Below are 19,339 nucleotides of genomic sequence, written 5' to 3'. Positions count from 1 at the left end.
CAATGCCCACCACCACGACCACCACCACCACTCACTCGCACAAACGTCATCGGCAGAATCGGCAAAAAACGATTGAGTGGCGCCACACGTTCCGTGTCGTGAACAAACGAGCACGTGGGACAAGGACATGGCGGAGTGTGACTGCTGGTGCGGAAGCAGAACGACACGGGAACAACACCGCTACCGTGGCCACCACCATCACCACCACCAGCAGCAGCCATCATTAGCCCTGCCACCAACCACCACCACCATCACCACCACCACCATCACCACCACCACCAGCAGCAGCTATCATTAACCCTGCCACCAACCACCACCATCACCACCACCACCATCATCGCCGTGTAGAAAATGGATTCGCTGTTTTGGATGAGCCTGATGGGACCGTCACCTGCCACCTAATGTCTCGTCACTCCGGGTCCACGTGTTCACGTGAACCAGGTGAACTCGTGGCGAAACGGAACGCAGATCTCACGTGCGAGGCCAAGACCAGCCTCGGGAGTGGAAGCGTCGCCTCTGACCTCGCCGCCACGGCGATGCGCAGCGCCCTCTCTGTGACCCCACGCTTTGTGAGAGGTCGACAACACAGTGAATTCGTGTTTCTAAGGGGGTCTCTGTAAAGGGTGTCAATAGGTCTCAATAGAGGGCGATGGCTTCCATGATCCGTGCTCCACACAATTTGAAATTCTATTCCGCCTACAAATGTTGCTTGTCAATCGCTCTCCCGTATCGACCAGCTGAGTGTCACTCGAATTCAGGATGTTCCAAACACCGGTGCTCGCATTACCGCTCTCCTCCGTTTAAATACGAATTAAGTCCTTACCCGCTGCACGCAGCTGACGATTGCTGAACACGTCCCATGCAATGGAGAGGGCTCTCCTTAAGTTGAATCGGTGTGCTGTACGTCACGTAATGCATACGTACGTACGTGCACACACAGGGTTTCTATCAATTTGAATAAGCGCCCTCTCTGCCACGTGGCAGGTTTACCAATCATCAGGCGTGTGCAACGTGTGACGACGTTTTGTAAACGTGGAAAGTTCCGCCGTGGCGTGCCAGTGAGGCTGGCTGGAGTAGACGAAGCCTGGCGTTTCTGCCGAGCGAAGGGCCGAAACGCCGAGCGGCCAGCAACAAGCAGCGTTATGAATGTTGTGAAAGATAAAGAGTTTGTACGCCTGTTGCGCTGAGCAAACCTACAAGGGCTTGGTGAAGAAAGGGGACGGTCGAGACATTTGCAAGGGAGTGAGCAGAGCGAGGAGTGTCGGTGTGGACCGCACAGATGAGAAATCACCGATGGTCACAACTAGTGCCAGAATCAAGCTCCCAGGTCACAGCTGGTAAAAAGGGTGATTCTTTCGTCAACACCCACCCGATACTCTCACCCCTCCGCCTGTGGGCTGGTGGCGCTGCATAGAGAGGAGAGAGTGTGCGGGTCCACTCCACAGGGCCCTTTCTCTCCACCTGTGTGCAAATCTCTAAATCAGTGTTCTTCATTTTTCGATTTAAAGCTTTCGTGACTGCAGGGATACATTATTCTTGTTTTTTTCGGTAAAGTCACGTAGAAGGGACGGCTGTTTGCGTCGTGAGAATTGTATTGTTTTATTTTTATCATTGATTATTTCCCTTCTACGTTACTTTACCGAAAGAACCAAGAAGAGTGTTCTTCAGTGCAAGGCCCGCGGGTCACTGGCAGTCCCCTGGTGGCCTTCAGTGCGGCCCCTAACGACACGTGACAAACACCCCATCGTGCTGTCAGACCTCAATGGTTTCAAATGTGTGGCTGGCCCTCACACTGATGATGTGCTATCGGCGAAAGTGGCACCCCCCCCGTCCTCTGAATATTAGTGAAGAACACTGGTCTACATGAAGTCACGCGGATGAGACTATGTAAATCTCTGTGTCTCTGAGGTCACCGTGGAGGAGGCGGCGATGTCGACAATGCCATTTCTGAATGCAGTCAAGGTTAAACGATGTGACCCAGGTGACAACACGCAGAGATTATCTCTCTATCACTTTACGAGGGAGACACGGGGACGTCGGTTAAATCCTTAACCAAGATGAGATACTCACTTGCGAGTCAAAGTCTGTTAGTCATCAAACTTGCTCGAGTAGCTGTCATTGTACACAGTCAAGGAAGCTCAATCTGACCACAAGGAGCCAGGGACCTACGGCTGTTGATGCACGACCTTTGACCGAGTGAGAGAAAAGAAAAAACCCAAAACCCGTGGCCGAAAATTTTATATTTTTGTTGTGTTTGTTTGGTATCCCTCATCCGCACCTCCGATTGGCACGGTTGGCCACGTAAGGTGCGAAAGAAGTCCAGCATACTTACGGTTTAGTGACAATTCAGCGTCAGAAACGGAAAAGGCCTCCGATGACTTCACACGATGTCTTACTCTGGCAAATGACGCCGCAATGGTCATTAGCGTCCACTTTTACAGCACATGTCGCTGTTTGTTTGACGGTAACAGATCGGATAAACTTTTCTCAAGCGGCTTTAATCGCCGGGTATATATATGTCCAGGTGTACATTCATATTCTCCGCTTGGCTCTTAGGGCCGCGTGTGTATTGTAGAGTAGCCTCGCTAATAAAGCTCCCACGTGGGTGGTGATGGCGCGAGAGGTCCGTGTGCGTTGTGGCGTCAGCTCGGCCTGCGATGCAGTGAGCGACCGAGTTTGGGTGAACGCCTCACGCACGAACCCCTACACGCACCCCCACACTCACCCCCACACGCACCCCCACACGCACCCCCACATGCACCCCACACGCACCCCCACACGCACCCCCACACGAACCCCCACACTCACCCCCACATGCACCCCAACACGCACCCCCACACGCACCCCCACACGCACCCCCACACGAACCCCCACACTCACCCCCACATGCACCCCAACACGCACCCCCACACGCACCCCCACACGCACCCCCACACTCACCCCCACACGCACCCCCACACGCACCCCCACACGCACCCCCACACGCACCCCACAAGCGATGCAACGCATGCACCTACACAGATCCCGCCCCCCCACCCCCCCTACCTCAAGCTCCCAAAGTACATGTGTGCCCGTGTGTGTGTGTCTGTCCCTCTACGTATCCATCTCGGTATAAGTGTGTGTGTGTGTCTGTCCCTCTACGTATCCATCTCGGTATAAGTGTGTGTGTGTCTGTCCCTCTACGTATCCATCTCGGTATAAGTGTGTGTGCGTGTCTGTCCCTCTACGTATCCATCTCGGTATAAGTGTGTGTGTGTGTCTGTCCCTCTACGTATCCATCTCGGTATAAGTGTCTCATATTGTGTTTGACGATTCTTGTTCGTCTGTGTGAGCCACCACGTGAACATTACCAAATCTACCATCGCAGGGCCCTCGTGAACAAGAGTTTGTGAGACTCATCAAGGCTTTCTAAAGAAGATAATTGTCCACAGGGTTCGTCGCTCTCTCAAGCCTGTTGACCAGCCCTTGCATGCGGACAACAGCCTCGACAGCGAAAACCTCTCTAAAGTGAGCGCATCATCTCCACTCGCAGAGCACGTGGTAGGACGACGCCATCGGTGTGCCCGTGTGCCATTGAATTCACGTAGTAGACAATGTCAAGAAAAAAATTCGACGGGCTGCAAGGTCACCCAAAGCAGAACACGCGGTGGACAGACGCAATCGGTGACCCACCCACCTTCCCCGTGCCCTTTTGCGTGCCAAGTCTACCACGCGCTCTGCCCGTGGTGAACTTGAGCTCTCTCTCGTTTCTCGGACAATTGCTTCAGAAAATTGGATGGGGCAGGGTCAACGGAAGACCGCTAGCTCACGCTGTGGAGTTCTGAAAGCCTCATCGAGGCCCCCGCCACTGCTCTCCGCACGGCTTTGTCCTGTCAACAAAACTGGTGGTGGCGGTCGTGGCGGCTCCATCATCAACCGCTTCAGTACACAATGAGCGCTCGCTGGGACATTAAAGGTGACGACGACCCACGGGCACAAAGTGACTGCGACCAACCGACCCGAACAATAGACTGCGTCGCGTGAACAAACGGCATTGTTCTACGCCCGCTCTCCGACGCTGGTAGCGCGCTACTCCCGAAGCTATCATCACGTGGCTCACAAACTAACCACCCTGGAGGTGTAATCACGTGCCCTATGCCTGCGGCTAGAACAGGAGTCGGCGACCTGCGGATCCGGAGCCGCTCGCACGCGGCACATTAAGAACTGCATTGCGGCTCTTGAAATGTTGAGGGGGGGGGGTTTACCGAATATTTTTTTTCGTGCAGACCACTGACCATGGGAGTCCAGTTTACCGTGGGAGTCCAATTCACCATGGGAGTCCAGTTTACAATGGGAGTCCAGTTTACCATGGGAGTTCAGTTTACCGTGGGAGTCCAGTTTACCATGGGAGTGCAGTTTACCATGAGATTCCGGTTTACCATGGGATTCCAATTTACCATGAGAGTCCAGTTTACCATGGGAGTCCAGCCTACCATGGGAAGGGGTCGGCAACCTACGGCTCCAGAGCCGCACGCGGTTCGTTCAGGAATGCTTCGTGACGGTATTCATGCAGCACCTTCTCATCTTCACATTGCATTGCGGCTTTTGAAATGTTGAGGCTTTATTTTTTTTCGAAATCGAAAAAGTCTTGGCTCTTCCCGTCATTTTGGTTGCCGACCCCCGGATGAGAAGAATGATTTTCCACGAGCAAAAACCCCACAGTTCAAACATATGCGACTTATCCAACACAACGGTTTCGTTCGCGAAACAACAAATATTTCATCACCTTCAAAGTAAGGACATTTCAAACCCGTCGCGCGCGTTCTGGCTCGAAGCCGCTTGGCCGATCGGTGAGCGGTGCGTGGGTGGTGCCCACGCTCCCAATGTCCATGTGGCCGCGAGGGGGCGACGGAGTGCCGGGAGCCGCGTTGATGTTCTCCTCCAACGCGAGAACGGCACCGATTCGTCTCTCCTTGCGCATGGCGATGGCAGCAATACTGAAAGTTCAGCAGCCGAATCCCGATGTCGAGCGTCTCCTGCTAGCCACGACGAGAGGGCTTCAGGAGAGAGTGGGAGACAGTGGGAGTCGCTTTGCTTTGCATCCTCCGTCGAAGGAGCGCGCAGACCACAGCGGATGACTCCACAGGGCCACAGTTTGGGTTGCGTGGCCACGTGCCTCACGTGTTGGTCGCGTCACCCGACTCGCAACCAGCGGGCGTCGTTGCGGGCCAAGGTTGGGCGTCGTGAGTTCGAATCCAGACGCGGTCAACGAAACAGACGGAGTTTGAGTTTCAAACAACGCGAAGCACAACGCCTGCGTTGCGTATCGTGCACAATCCATCAGCAGCTTCTCGAGAAGCGCCTGGTGGTTCTTTTGTTTGAAGTCACCATCCCAAAATAGAAATATATCTCGTTGAGCAAATGTGAGCGACTGACAGCCGTGATGAAGTGACAGACAACTGCGATGCAAGTGAGTCGAAGACGAGAGGACCACGATGTTCATATTCAGGAAATGCTGACAGTGTTTATTTTTTCTTTTGCATAATGCACGCGGCTTTGTGTACACGTGGCTTGCGTGTTGTTTGAAAACCCGTGGATTTTCCAGGGCGCCGCAATTATTTCGTTCAAATGTTGCTGACGAACACTGCTTTAGGATTTTGGCAGAAAAAAACAACAACAACAACAACAACACGGGAGACGCGACGCGGACGCGGGACACGTTTGACCCCAACGAAGTTGCTCATCGGCGAGGCTAATGCTGGGGGCATACCGATCGGAAAGATGACTGACAAGGGAGTCTGTGTACATTGCAGGGGTTCGCTAATGCCGTCGGCTCATCCGTATCGTCTCGTGCGTTTGACCCACGGGGTTGCGGAGTTGGAGCCTTTGATTCCAATTTGCATCTACAAGATCTTATGTGTGTGTGTGTGTGCGTGCACGCGTGTGGCACACGTGACGTGGCCAGGCCGATTCAAATGTATCGGCCCTCTCCGAGCCAACTGAAGCGTGCGCCGCGCGTAATCGTTTCATTGATGCTTCACGTTGAATGACCGTGGTCACTTGTTGCCAATCTCTGCTGGGCGAAAGACTCCCAACGTCGGCGAGTGTCGGTCAATTGGGTTGTTTGACCGTACTTCACTATTGTGGCCAGTAGGTAAATGAATTGGTCTCGGGAAGGACACGCCGCTAGAAGGGGATGATTGTCAGTGGTCCAGGAAAAATGACGGCGTGGCAAGCCGAGGAATGTAAATCGTGGTGAGGTTCGGTCAACCACCACCATCACGGCGTTACACAGCCAGCAGTGGATCGACAAAGCACCGTCCATGGTGCATTTTATTGTTTGAATTGGACCTGAAACCCGCTAGAAGGGAAAGCGCGCACCCTGCACACCGCACCATTTCGACGGTTCGACTCATAATTTGGCACAGCCATTCAATCGATACAATAAGTGGGCGATTGGTGCTCTTTATTTAACTATGCAGGAAATACCCTGGGGGGGGGGGGGGGTGGGAGGTCATTGTCCCATTGGTAAAGTGGTACATTGCGTATTGACATTTAGTAACAACGCGTGCACGGAAGCTCCTCAAAGCCACAGGCGGAACACATTCAGATGTTCAGTGAAATGCCCCCTCAGGGATTGTGGGACCGAGAATTCGAGGGAGAAAACTGAAGCACCCGGAAGAAAACCCGCCACGCATCCGAGGGGGGGGGGGGACGCCACCCAAAATGTTCCACCCGCACAGATTCAAGGACCCACTTGCTGTACCGCCATCTCCTGGTCCCCACCTCGCAGGCCAGCGGATTTGGGAGTTTCACAAACCTCTTGCGTGTTCCACCAACCCTTGCCTCCAAAGCGCTGCGTTACAGGCACGGACCACGAACGCCCCGGGCTCATTCATCCGCGACTCGACCTGCGATTGTCATGATTCGTATCGATGCGATGTCGGCCCCTGAGAGATGTCACGGCGACTGCGGCCACCGCCTCGGTCTCTTGTGGCAGCGGCTGTCAATGCAGGCAGCGTCACAGACCAACAGACGGACAGCTTCGGAGCGCGCGCGCCATCGCCTTCAACAGACTGTTGTTAGTGAACACTCCAACAGGCTGTTGTTAGTGAACACTCCAACAGACTGTTGTTAGTGAACACTCCAACAGGCTGTTGTTAGTGAACACTCCAACAGACTGTTGTTAGTGAACACTCCAACAGGCTGTTGTTAGTGAACACTCCAACAGGCTGTTGTTAGTGAACACTCCAACAGACTGTTGTTAGTGAACACTCCAACAGGCTGTTGTTAGTGAACACTCCAACAGACTGTTGTTAGTGAACACTCCAACAGGCTGTTGTTAGTGAACACTCCAACAGGCTGTTGTTAGTGAACACTCCAACAGGCTGTTGTTAGTGAACACTCCAACAGGCTGTTGTTAGTGAACACTCCAACAGACTGTTGTTAGTGAACACTCCAACAGGCTGTTGTTAGTGAACACTCCAACAGGCTGTTGTTAGTGAACACTCCAACAGACTGTTGTTAGTGAACACTCCAACAGACTGTTGTTAGTGAGCACTCCAACAGGCTGTTGTTAGTGAACACTCCAACAGGCTGTTGTTAGTGAACACTCCAACAGGCTGTTGTTAGTGAACACTCCAACAGACTGTTGTTAGTGAGCACTCCAACAGACTGTTGTTAGTGAACACTCCAACAGGCTGTTGTTAGTGAGCACTCCAACAGACTGTTGTTAGTGAACACTCCAACAGACTGTTGTTAGTGAGCACTCCAACAGGCTGTTGTTAGTGAACACTCCAACAGGCTGTTGTTAGTGAACACTCCAACAGACTGTTGTTAGTGAACACTCCAACAGGCTGTTGTTAGTGAGCACTCCAACAGGCTGTTGTTAGTGAACACTCCAACAGGCTGTTGTTAGTGAACACTCCAACAGGCTGTTGTTAGTGAACACTCCAACAGGCTGTTGTTAGTGAGCACTCCAACAGGCTGTTGTTAGTGAGCACTCCAACAGACTGTTGTTAGTGAGCACTCCAACAGGCTGTTGTTAGCGAGCACTCCAACAGGCTGTTGTTAGTGAGCACTCCAACAGGCTGTTGTTAGTGAGCACTCCAACAGGCTGTTGTTAGTGAGCACTCCAACAGGCTGTTGTTAGTGAACACTCCAACAGGCTGTTGTTAGTGAGCACTCCAACAGGCTGTTGTTAGTGAACACTCCAACAGGCTGTTGTTAGTGAACACTCCAACAGGCTGTTGTTAGTGAGCACTCCAACAGGCTGTTGTTAGTGAGCACTCCAACAGACTGTTGTTAGCGAGCACTCCAACAGGCTGTTGTTAGTGAGCACTCCAACAGGCTGTTGTTAGTGAACACTCCAACAGGCTGTTGTTAGTGAGCACTCCAACAGACTGTTGTTAGCGAGCACTCCAACAGGCTGTTGTTAGTGAGCACTCCAACAGGCTGTTGTTAGTGAACACTCCAACAGACTGTTGTTAGCGAGCACTCCAACAGGCTGTTGTTAGTGAGCACTCCAACAGGCTGTTGTTAGTGAGCACTCCAACAGACTGTTGTTAGTGAACACTCCAACAGGCTGTTGTTAGCGAGCACTCCAACAGGCTGTTGTTAGTGAACACTCCAACAGACTGTTGTTAGTGAACACTCCAACAGACTGTTGTTAGCGAGCACTCCAACAGGCTGTTGTTAGTGAGCACTCCAACAGACTGTTGTTAGTGAACACTCCAACAGACTGTTGTTAGCGAGCACTCCAACAGGCTGTTGTTAGCGAGCACTCCAACAGACTGTTGTTAGTGAACACTCCAACAGGCTGTTGTTAGCGAGCACTCCAACAGGCTGTTGTTAGTGAACACTCCAACAGGCTGTTGTTAGTGAGCACTCCAACAGACTGTTGTTAGTGAACACTCCAACAGGCTGTTGTTAGTGAGCACTCCAACAGACTGTTGTTAGTGAACACTCCAACAGACTGTTGTTAGTGAGCACTCCAACAGGCTGTTGTTAGTGAACACTCCAACAGACTGTTGTTAGTGAACACTCCAACAGACTGTTGTTAGTGAACACTCCAACAGACTGTTGTTAGCGAGCACTCCAACAGACTGTTGTTAGTGAACACTCCAACAGACTGTTGTTAGTGAACACTCCAACAGACTGTTGTTAGCGAGCACTCCAACAGGCTGTTGTTAGCGAGCACTCCAACAGGCTGTTGTTAGCGAGCACTCCAACAGGCTGTTGTTAGTGAGCACTCCAACAGACTGTTGTTAGCGAGCACTCCAACAGGCTGTTGTTAGCGAGCACTCCAACAGGCTGTTGTTAGCGAGCACTCCAACAGGCTGTTGTTAGCGAGCACTCCAACAGACTGTTGTTAGCGAGCACTCCAACAGGCTGTTGTTAGCGAGCACTCCAACAGACTGTTGTTAGCGAGCACTCCAACAGGCTGTTGTTAGCGAGCACTCCAACAGGCTGTTGTTAGCGAGCACTCCAACAGGCTGTTGTTAGTGAGCACTCCAACAGGCTGTTGTTAGTGAACACTCCAACAGGCTGTTGTTAGTGAACACTCCAACAGGCTGTTGTTAGTGAGCACTCCAACAGGCTGCTGTTAGTGAACAATTTAACAGACTGTGGTTAGCGAGCACCCCTCATGGTACTCATTTGAGGCTGAGTCGACCTAGGGGGGCGGGGGTGGGCAGGACCAGGTTCAGATGAGCATTAACTCGTGTTGGCCGTGAGCGGGAATCAAACTCGGGTTCGAAGCGCGGCGCGCGAACCGCGACACCACCCGAACCCACACGGGCACACACGGACACACACGGACACACACACGGACACACACGGACACACACACGGACACACCTAATATACGAGTACCAAGGCCGTAACTACAATATATATTGGGGGGGACACATCCCCCCCCCCCCCAATATTCAAATATGCTCAAAATGTCTCCCCAATATATTGCTATAAAATAGATTTCTATTTATATGATTGTGGTCATGGTTGTACTTTATTAATCCCTAATCTCTGCCATTACACACAATGAAACAAGAAAAGGTAAAAAAGATTAAACAGAGCAATGTAATAAAATACACTATTAGACATTATTGTAAAAAAAAAAGTCCATCCTATGTGTTAGAGAATTTTTTTAATATTTTAGGCAGGAAATTGGTTTTCAAATTTAGATTTTTTTTCTGGGGGGGGGGGGGGGGGACCCCCACACCCCCTGGAAGATGTGGTCCCCCCCCAATGTTGACTCCATGGCTACGGCCTTGACGAGTACACACATGTGTGTACACACCGTCACGTCATCGTCATCACACGATGACGATGACGTGACACTTGCAGGATGTTGGGGCAGAATCTGTCAGCGAGCATCTGTTGAGGCCAGCACAACGGCCCAGGCCGTCTTTCTCTGCCCAGTGCGGAAGATTCCACGCAAGCACTAGTTGCCCGTTTTAAGGCCGAGTTAACCTAGGGGGTGGCCCAAAACCGGTGCTGAGAATCACTCGCCACTGGCTGCAACTCGAATTCAGGTCAATGGCTTCGACTGGACAAAACGCTCCCTTATGCACAAACACACACACACACAATCACAAACGCACTACACACGTACACCACAGGTCTCCCTCGAACGGGTGACCTATGGTTTGACCAGGTTCTCTCGTGGTTATACAGGTCGTCTATTTATCTACGCACAACAAACAATATTTAGCCATAAATATAGACAAAGACCCCCCCCCCGTGTAACCTTAACAGAGTGTTAGGGCACGGGCTGCTATCTATGAAAGCCGCCACGTGACGGGGTGGGTGGCAAGCACCACGCTCGGCCGCCTTTGTCTCCTGGACACGTGGTGGCGATGTTGACACGTCGCACCAGGTACTCATTTGAGGCTGAGTCGACCTAGGCCCAGGGCCTGTTAAAATATCCAACTCGGGTCGCAGGGTTCGTAGCGCAGTGCGCTCGCCACGATACGACGGCTCTCACGTGTATTGATATTTGTATTCACAGTCCTGTATACACACAAACAAAGACGAAGGCTGTTTGGGGCAAGTGCTGTTAACGAGCACCTATAAAGGCCGGCACGGCACACTAGCGGGTGGATGGCTCACACCACGCCCGGCCGCCTTTGTCTCTCTAGCGGTGATGTTTACACACACACCGCACAATGTACTGATTTGAGGCCGAGTCGACCTAGGGGAGGCCCAGGACCGGTTTAGATAATCGTCACTGGTGAGCGGGAAACAAACTCGAGTGGCCGGGTTCGTAGCGCAGCGCGTACACACACACATTCACACACACGCACAAGCTGCATGCCTCACCGCTATAACTTAATCTTTAGAAAGGCGACTTGAAGGCTTTTGATTTATTCCCATAATAACTACATACACATACACACACACGCGTGCGCACGCACACACACACACACATTTCTCCGGATATTGGGCAGTGAGAATCATTATCGGGCAGTGGCTTTTAATTAATTGCGCCAACACAATCAATAGCAAAGCGGGCCCATTATGGCTCCGTTAATTGCCGCCCCTTAATTCCCTCCCAGAGCCAAGTTCATTCGCTCTCCCGTTCATCTCTGGTCGCGTGGTCGAGGCGCCACGCGCGCCCTTAACATTCACCATTGCTTATGCATTCGTAATCACCAATCACCCAAAGCCACGCTCAGAGATGGGACTCCTTCCAGGATTGGCCTGGGCTGCAGAAATATCCGTTTGAAATTGGCCAAATTGGACCAAAATATTGGTCACATCCACTGCTCAATCACCCCCCCCCACGCCTCATCCATTGCACGCATGTTTGTGATACGGTACTGCGTGAGGAGTGCTGCATCGATCTCGCTAAGCCACGTTCAGAAATGTGAATCCTTCCAAAATTGGAAGCGATTAGCGCGCTGCGCTACGAACCCGGCGATCCGAGTTCGATTCCCGCTCACGGCCATTAATTATTGTACTTTGCGTCACCACGGGTTGGCAAAGGTCAAAGTGGGAGCATATAAATACTGTACAACGAAATACAAATTAAACACGATCGTGCGGTATTATCATACTATCGTGGCTGGCTGGAGGGAAACGAGGGAGGGAAGGACGGTCACGTCTCCAGGGTCTTGCGGGCTCTTAGTTATTACTATTCTCGGTTGACCGCGTATACAGCGTCTAATTTCGCAGGCGACTGCGCGACTTTGGTATAAGCCTAACGAGAACTCGACGGCATATATTTATGAAAACATTACATCGGCCGTAACAGGAATCGAACCGTCGCGGCTCCGCGCGTTAAGTCGCTCGCTTCACTGCTGGAGCCGTGGGGCGTTATGGGCAAAAAAAAAAAGCAAATTTAATCCGAAACTCCATCCTGTGGCTGCGCAAAAATAAACACGAATCCTATAGAGTATTCGAAACGGGTCCAGAATGCAATTCACAGCCTGATATTAACTTCCATTTGTCGGCAAAAAGCCAATGGGCTGTTGCTGATGGACAAAACACATTCGTTCACTTATTTATTTTACGCCGTGGAGACACGGAAAGGATGGAGGTCTGCTCATATTTACCCTTATCCATTACTCCCACACGGGGGCGGAGGGGGGGCTGAGCTAGCCACGGCCGACGGAGCAGCAGTAATTAGCCCTGTGAGCTGTGTCCACGCGGCACTTGGAACGCGCGTGGGGAACGCGATTAATAGCAGCAGCACCACCACTATCATCATCAGCAGCACCACCACCACCACCATCATCATCAGCAGCACCACCATCATCATCAGCACCACCATCATCATCATCACCATCATCATCAGCACCACCACCATCATCATCAGCACCACCACCACCATCATCAGCACCACGACCATCATCATCACCACCACCATCATTATCAGCACCACCACCATCATCAGCAGCACCACCACCTCCACCACCATCATCAGCACCATCATCATCATCCGCACCACCATCATTATCAGCACCACCACCATCATCATCAGCACCACCACCATCATCATCAGCACCACCACCATCATCATTATCATCACCACCATCATCATCATCATCAGCACCATCATCATCAGCACCACCAGCAGCAGCATGGCCCCATGCAACCCTCGCGTGTGCGCGCACGGCAGTGTCGCGGTTAGCGCTACGCTGAGCTACGAACCCAGCGACCCCAGTTCGTCACACGAGTGACGATAATTATCTGAACCGGTCCTGCCCACCCACCTCCTAGGTAGACTCAGCCTCAAATGAGTGCCTCGTTCTATGTGTAAACATCGCCACGAGGGAGACAAAGGCGACCGGGCGTGGTGCTGGCCACCCACTCCTTCGTGCGCCACAGTGCCGCCCTTCGTAGGTGCTCACTAACAGCACTTGCCCCAACATTCTGTTCAGGCTATAACGGGGATCTTTGTCTTTTGGTGGTGTTACGGGTAGGGCGCTGCGGCTGCGAACCCGGTGACCTGAGTTCGATTCCCGCTCACGGCAAACACCACAGTGACGATTATCAGAACCGGCCATGGGACTCCCTAGGTCGACTCAGCCTAAAATGAGTACCTGGCGTCGTGTGTAAACATCGCCACTAGGGAGACAAAGGCGGTCGGGCGTGGTGCTCTGCTAGTGACGAATTGGCACGTTCTGTTTACGTGACAACCCCTACTAGTTGGCTGTGTCGGGTGGTGGCGGGTTTAACGACACCATCGTGACAGCTCGTACAGGGTGACGGTTTCAACGAGCGTGCCCGTGTATTTGTGAAACAGGGGCACGCGTGTTCTCTCTTGAGCAACAGCTCGAGGAACACCTGACGAACGTGGAAACGAGTTCAGGGAAGGACACGGGTGGTGACGTCGGCTGCCGTGCGGAGACGCACTCGTGGAGTCTCGAGAGAGAGAGAGGAGGAGGAGGAGAGAGAGGAAGAGAGAGAGAAACGGGACTCCAGCAAATCACCCGTCAAGCGCTCGCATCCTCGCCGTCACGGCTGGGGAATGTATCATCAGAGTCCCATCTCACCTGTCCATAAACAACGGACACGAGGAAGCAACGGACGTTATCTTCATGCTGCGCTGCTTAAGGGGGGAGAATGCACAAAGACAAAGACCACCACCCCCCAAACCTCCCCCGCCTGTTTCACCTTACAGACTGTAGGGGCAAGTGCTGTTAGCGAGCACCTATGAAGGCCGACACAGCACACGAGGGGGTGGGTGGCCAGCACCACGCCCGGCCGCTTTTGTCTCCCCAGTGCTGATATTTTACACACCACACCGGGTACTCGTTTGAGGCTGAGACATTACCGCTCCCCAAGACATACAAAGATCCCCCGTATAGCCTTAACAGACTGTTGGGGCAAGTGCTGTTAGCGAGCACCTATGAAGGCCGGAACGGTACACGAGGGTGTGGGTGGCCAGCCACACGCCCGACCGCCTTTGTCTCCCCAGTGGCGATGTTTACACACCACACCAGGTACTCATTTCAGGCTGAGTCGACCTAGGGGAGGCCCAAGACCGGTTCAGATATTCGTCACTGGTGTTGGCCGTGAGCGGGAATCGAATCCGGGTCGCGAGGTTCATAGCGCAGCGCGCTAACCGCTACACTACTGTTCCCCAAGACATCCACGGCCATACACACACACACCCATACCCAGATGTAGACACACACACGCGCACGCATATACACAACACCGACTCCATGAGAGACCCCCTTGGGTTGCTCGCTGCTCGCTCTCCGCGCCCTCCAATCGATTCCCCGACCTCGTCCCAGCCCCCCCCCCCCGGCCCCTGGCACTTCACGCGCGCTCGCTGCCTCCCGTCGACAGCGAGCCCTGCCCGCCCCCCTCGGTCTGCGTGAACCCCGCAGCTTGGCGAGGATGCTTAGGGTCAGTGCGTGCGGGCCGGCAAGGACACCGTAACCCCCCTTCCTCTCCAACTACACAAACGCAAAGACGCATATCCCCCGTATAGCCTCAACGGGCTGTTGGGGCACGTACTGTTCGCGAGCACCTATGAAGGCCGACACAGCGCACGAGGGGGTGGGTGGCCAACACAACTCCCGGACGCCTTTGTCTCCCCAGCGCTGATGTTTACTCGCCGCACAAAAGCACTCGTTTAAGGTTGAGCCGACCTAGCGGAGGCTACGCCACACGTCTGCACGAACACGCATGAGCGTATACAAACACACGTGCAGTGACCCCGCGCGCCAGTCTGCGAGTGAGCCCACGAGTCGCTCTCTTCGTACCGAGTTTAGTTTTGGCTTTTTCTGACCGGCGGACCCAGGGAACAGTTCAATGGTATCGATTAAAAATGAGCCAAACCTACGTCATCCGTGACAGTCAAACGTCACGATGCTGAGGGAGATTCATAACGATGGCTCAAGCCACGACGGGTAAACCCACAATCCTCGCTCACTCTCACACGGGGGGACTACTAATTCAGACGCCAAAACATTCGCATCATCACCGTCATCATCATCATCCTCTCCGTTCGCTCCTCTCTGAGTGTGTTGCCATCCGCGCCGCATGCCGCATGATAAATCATTCACGCGCGCGCTCGAGTCGAGTTGTTATTATTTCTTCCCGGCTGTCAATTCTCATCAACGCGTCTGCAGCAGCAGTAGCGGCAGGCGGCGGTGATGGGTTTGGGCGCCTTCAAACGACCCAAATAATAAGAGAAGTTTGACGGTCCAGTGACCTCAGCCATTCCTGATACGCGCGGCGAGTGCGCGCTGGTAATTCAAATTAAACAGTTTATTTTTATTTATTTTACCAGGTCAGGCCCACTGAACTACGTCGTTCTTTTTCGGAAGCGACCTGGCCACAGATGACAGCGCGATCGAAGCGGGAGATTATCATCACGTGGAGATGTATAGCGGACAAATTCTCTGAACGCGTGATGATTATTCTGATTGTGGCGAGAAAAACCGGAGGATCCCGGAGAAAAATCCACGCGACCACGGGGAGAAAGACACCGCAAACTCCAAATATACAGCAGCAGGCGTCAGGGTCGGGATCGAGCACACGACATCATGTACATCAGGCGAGGTAGTTAACATCTCGCCACCGCGTCCATGGAGACACGAGCTCAAGGATACCGATGTAGACGATGCAGACCTTTGAGAGAAACGCTGTTAGCGAGCACCTATTAAGGGCCACGCTTCGCACCGCACCAGGTACTAATTTGAGGCTGAGTCGACCTAGGGGAAGCCCAGGACCGGTTCAGGTAATCGTCACTGGTGTTGGCCGCGAGCGGGAATCGAACTCTTGTCGCTGGGATCGTAGCGCAGCGCGCTAACCACTGCGCCACCGCTCCCCACCTAATAAGCAGACACAAACACATATCACCTGCATATGTGTTTGTGTCACCATAACGCTTGTGCCAGGCTAGGTGCACTTTGAGAGTACATGCATAGTACAAGAACAAATATCCCCCGTGTAGCCCACGCAAACCTTGAGGGGAAGCGCTGTTATTTAAAACACATTAAGGCCGATAGGGTTCGTGGTGCACCAGGTTCAGATATGGCCAGCACTACGCTGAGTACATAGATAAAGACCCCCCGTATAGCCTTAGCAGACTTTTGAGGCGAGTGCTGTTCGGGAGCACCAAATGAAGGCCGGAACGGTACAGGAGGGGGTGGGTGGCCAGCACCACGCCCGACTGCCTTTGTCTCCCCAGTGGGGATTTTTACACACAGCACCAGGTACTCATTTGAGACCGAGTAGACCTAGGGGAGGACCAGTACCGGTTGAGATAATCGGTACTGGTGTTGGCCGTGACACAGACACACATTCACATACGCAGACTCACACACACATAGGGCAAAGATCTCCCATATAGAGACTGTTGGTGAATAGTGATATTAAGCTAATGCACACATCACACATCACACACACACTAACTCAGCCCACATAGTTCTGCATCTGCATCCAGGTCACGTTTTTGTGCAGTTGCGGCACAATGACGGACCAATCAATATAGACTCAGATGGCCAAGGAGGTGTGGGCGGTGTGTGTGTGTGTGCGGGGAGGTTCGGATGATGCTAAGGGGTGAGGAATGTGTGGAGAAAAGTGGCGAGGTTACACCTGGGGAGGCGGTGAGTGAGCGTGGGTTGAAGGGCGAGTTCGTGACGGCCAGGTGAGCTCTTCGTGGAGGTGACGGACGGGCGAGATGCGAGTCGGGGTTGGAAGTCGGTGAAGATTAGCGTTCGCTAAGAGTGGCGTAGAAGCGAGCTGTGGCTTTGGTGGCTTTAGGAGTTAAAAGATTGATAAAAGGTGGCCTGGTGGCTCAGAGGGTCAGACAATTAAATCCTGGGATCCAATCTATAGGTTTCATCAAGCAGCCGTGTTCTCTCGCGAATGTATCATCTTAGTACGGTCACTATTGACTGGATACCTTAAAACAATTTTAAACACGTTTTGGCTAAATTCCAACTCATGGCAGAGAATACGAAAGATGTGCCCTCCACGTGTGCATAAAGACACCTCAGTCGTATCTCTGCGAAGTCATCATCACGGGCGGTTCTCTGGCTGTGAAGCTCTAAATGCAAATGTATCCGTGGTATGACAAGAGAACGACATTGCACAAGTTTGAACAAAATTTGGTCAAAGTAATGAATAAAATCAATCATGAAAGTGAACATTAAATTAATCCCACTGCTATGAATAACCAATGCACAGCCTTCGTCACTGTATGAAGACTCCCCACTCCGAGTCATTGATGGGGATTACAGTGGCCATACTCCACCCCGGTAGTCAGAGCAGATTGGTGAGGGGTGGAGAGAGGGATGGGGTGCGTTGGCGTCCAGGAACTGTTCCGACGTCACTCGACACTGAGTGGCCGGGAATCTAACTCTGATCACGTTCGGTTTATATCGCTCTCAACTACGCCACGGCTTTGCAATAAGTAACAACGAAATTGGCATACTATCAATGCCATATGCAGGGTACACTCTTTGGTTCGTTCGGTAAAGTCACGTAGAAAATAAAATAATAATAGAATACGGCGTTTCGGTCGGACACACACAAAGTGCAGAGAGAGACACATAAAGTGTCTCTTGGTGTGTGTCTCTCTCTCTCTGCATGTGTGTCTACCTATGCTGTTCCCGTGTCTGTGTTTTATCATTCATTCTTACCTGATGATGGTTGCTTGTGTTGCAACCGAAACGTCGTATTCTAGTATTATTTTGTTATTTTCTACGTGACTTTACTGAAAGAACCAAAGAGTAATTCCTGCAGTCACGAAAGCTTCGAACCTAGTTTTATATACAGGGTGCTCAAATCATTTTTTTACTCTTATATGGTACTATCGTTTTCAATGGAAAAAGAACGGATAATATACACTTCAACATGATGACAAATGTCATGTTAATTACTTCAAAAAGTCAAAGAGTCTCCACGTGTTCGCCATCGTTGTCAACGCGTGGTCTGGAATATTCCCCAGGTGGTCTCCAGAGCCCGGAGGCTGCATATTTCTCGTATTATTGTTGCATTTTTTTGAAGCACCCAGTATATACGAGCGTTTCAATAATTTAATTACATTGAGCTGCAGGAGTTGTTTTTTTATGTAATAAAAAAGAGATAAACGAACCGTGGTCTGGTCACCGTACCATTACGTTAACACGGGACAGGCGGCTACCGCCACATCGTCTACACACTCACCACCACCCACCACCACCCACCACCACCACCCACCACCACCACCACCACCCACCACCACCACCACCCACCACCACCACCACGCACCACCACCACCCACCACCACCCCCCACCCACCACCCATACCATCGCGTTGCCAAGCCTGGCCACTCGCGCGCCACATCCATCTAAACGGTATTATAGTTTTTATCCCACGCGACAAAACAGATTACCGCGGCTCCTAACGACAGGCAAATTCCCATTAACTGCAAGGCCACAAATCCATTCCCCCGGGTTGGGTTTGAGACTTGCTGCGGTGGCGGAGGGGGCTGTGGGCGGGCAAGAGAGAAGCGAGGAGAGAGAGAGAGAGTTAGGACAGGGGATGGCAGACATCTCGATAACGACCACGCGCACAGCAACTGTTCTTGAATTAGCTTGAAGTGCTGCACGCCGTGACGAATCAAATGATGATGGGATGTGCGCACGAAAAAATACGGGGTTTACACACCCCATTGTGATTAAAGTTACGTAATTTTAAACAAAACAATATCGGAGTGACAGATAAATTAATGCTACGCATTGTCTGCTTATTTACGTTGTGACCAGTTAATCGACACGAGGTGGGGCTTTCGAGTGGCCCACCTTGCACGCGATGATGTTCTCGCGGATCCTTATCCCTCGACTTGATTCCCTTCGCCTCCACCAAGGGAACCTCTCGCCCCACACCGCTCACTCGCCCCCTTCTACT

The sequence above is a fragment of the Lampetra planeri genome, chromosome 10, assembly GCF_965212315.1.
Source record: "Lampetra planeri chromosome 10, kcLamPlan1.2.h2, whole genome shotgun sequence".
Lineage (NCBI taxonomy): Eukaryota > Metazoa > Chordata > Hyperoartia > Petromyzontiformes > Petromyzontidae > Lampetra > Lampetra planeri.
This window is presented reverse-complemented; position numbering follows the sequence as displayed.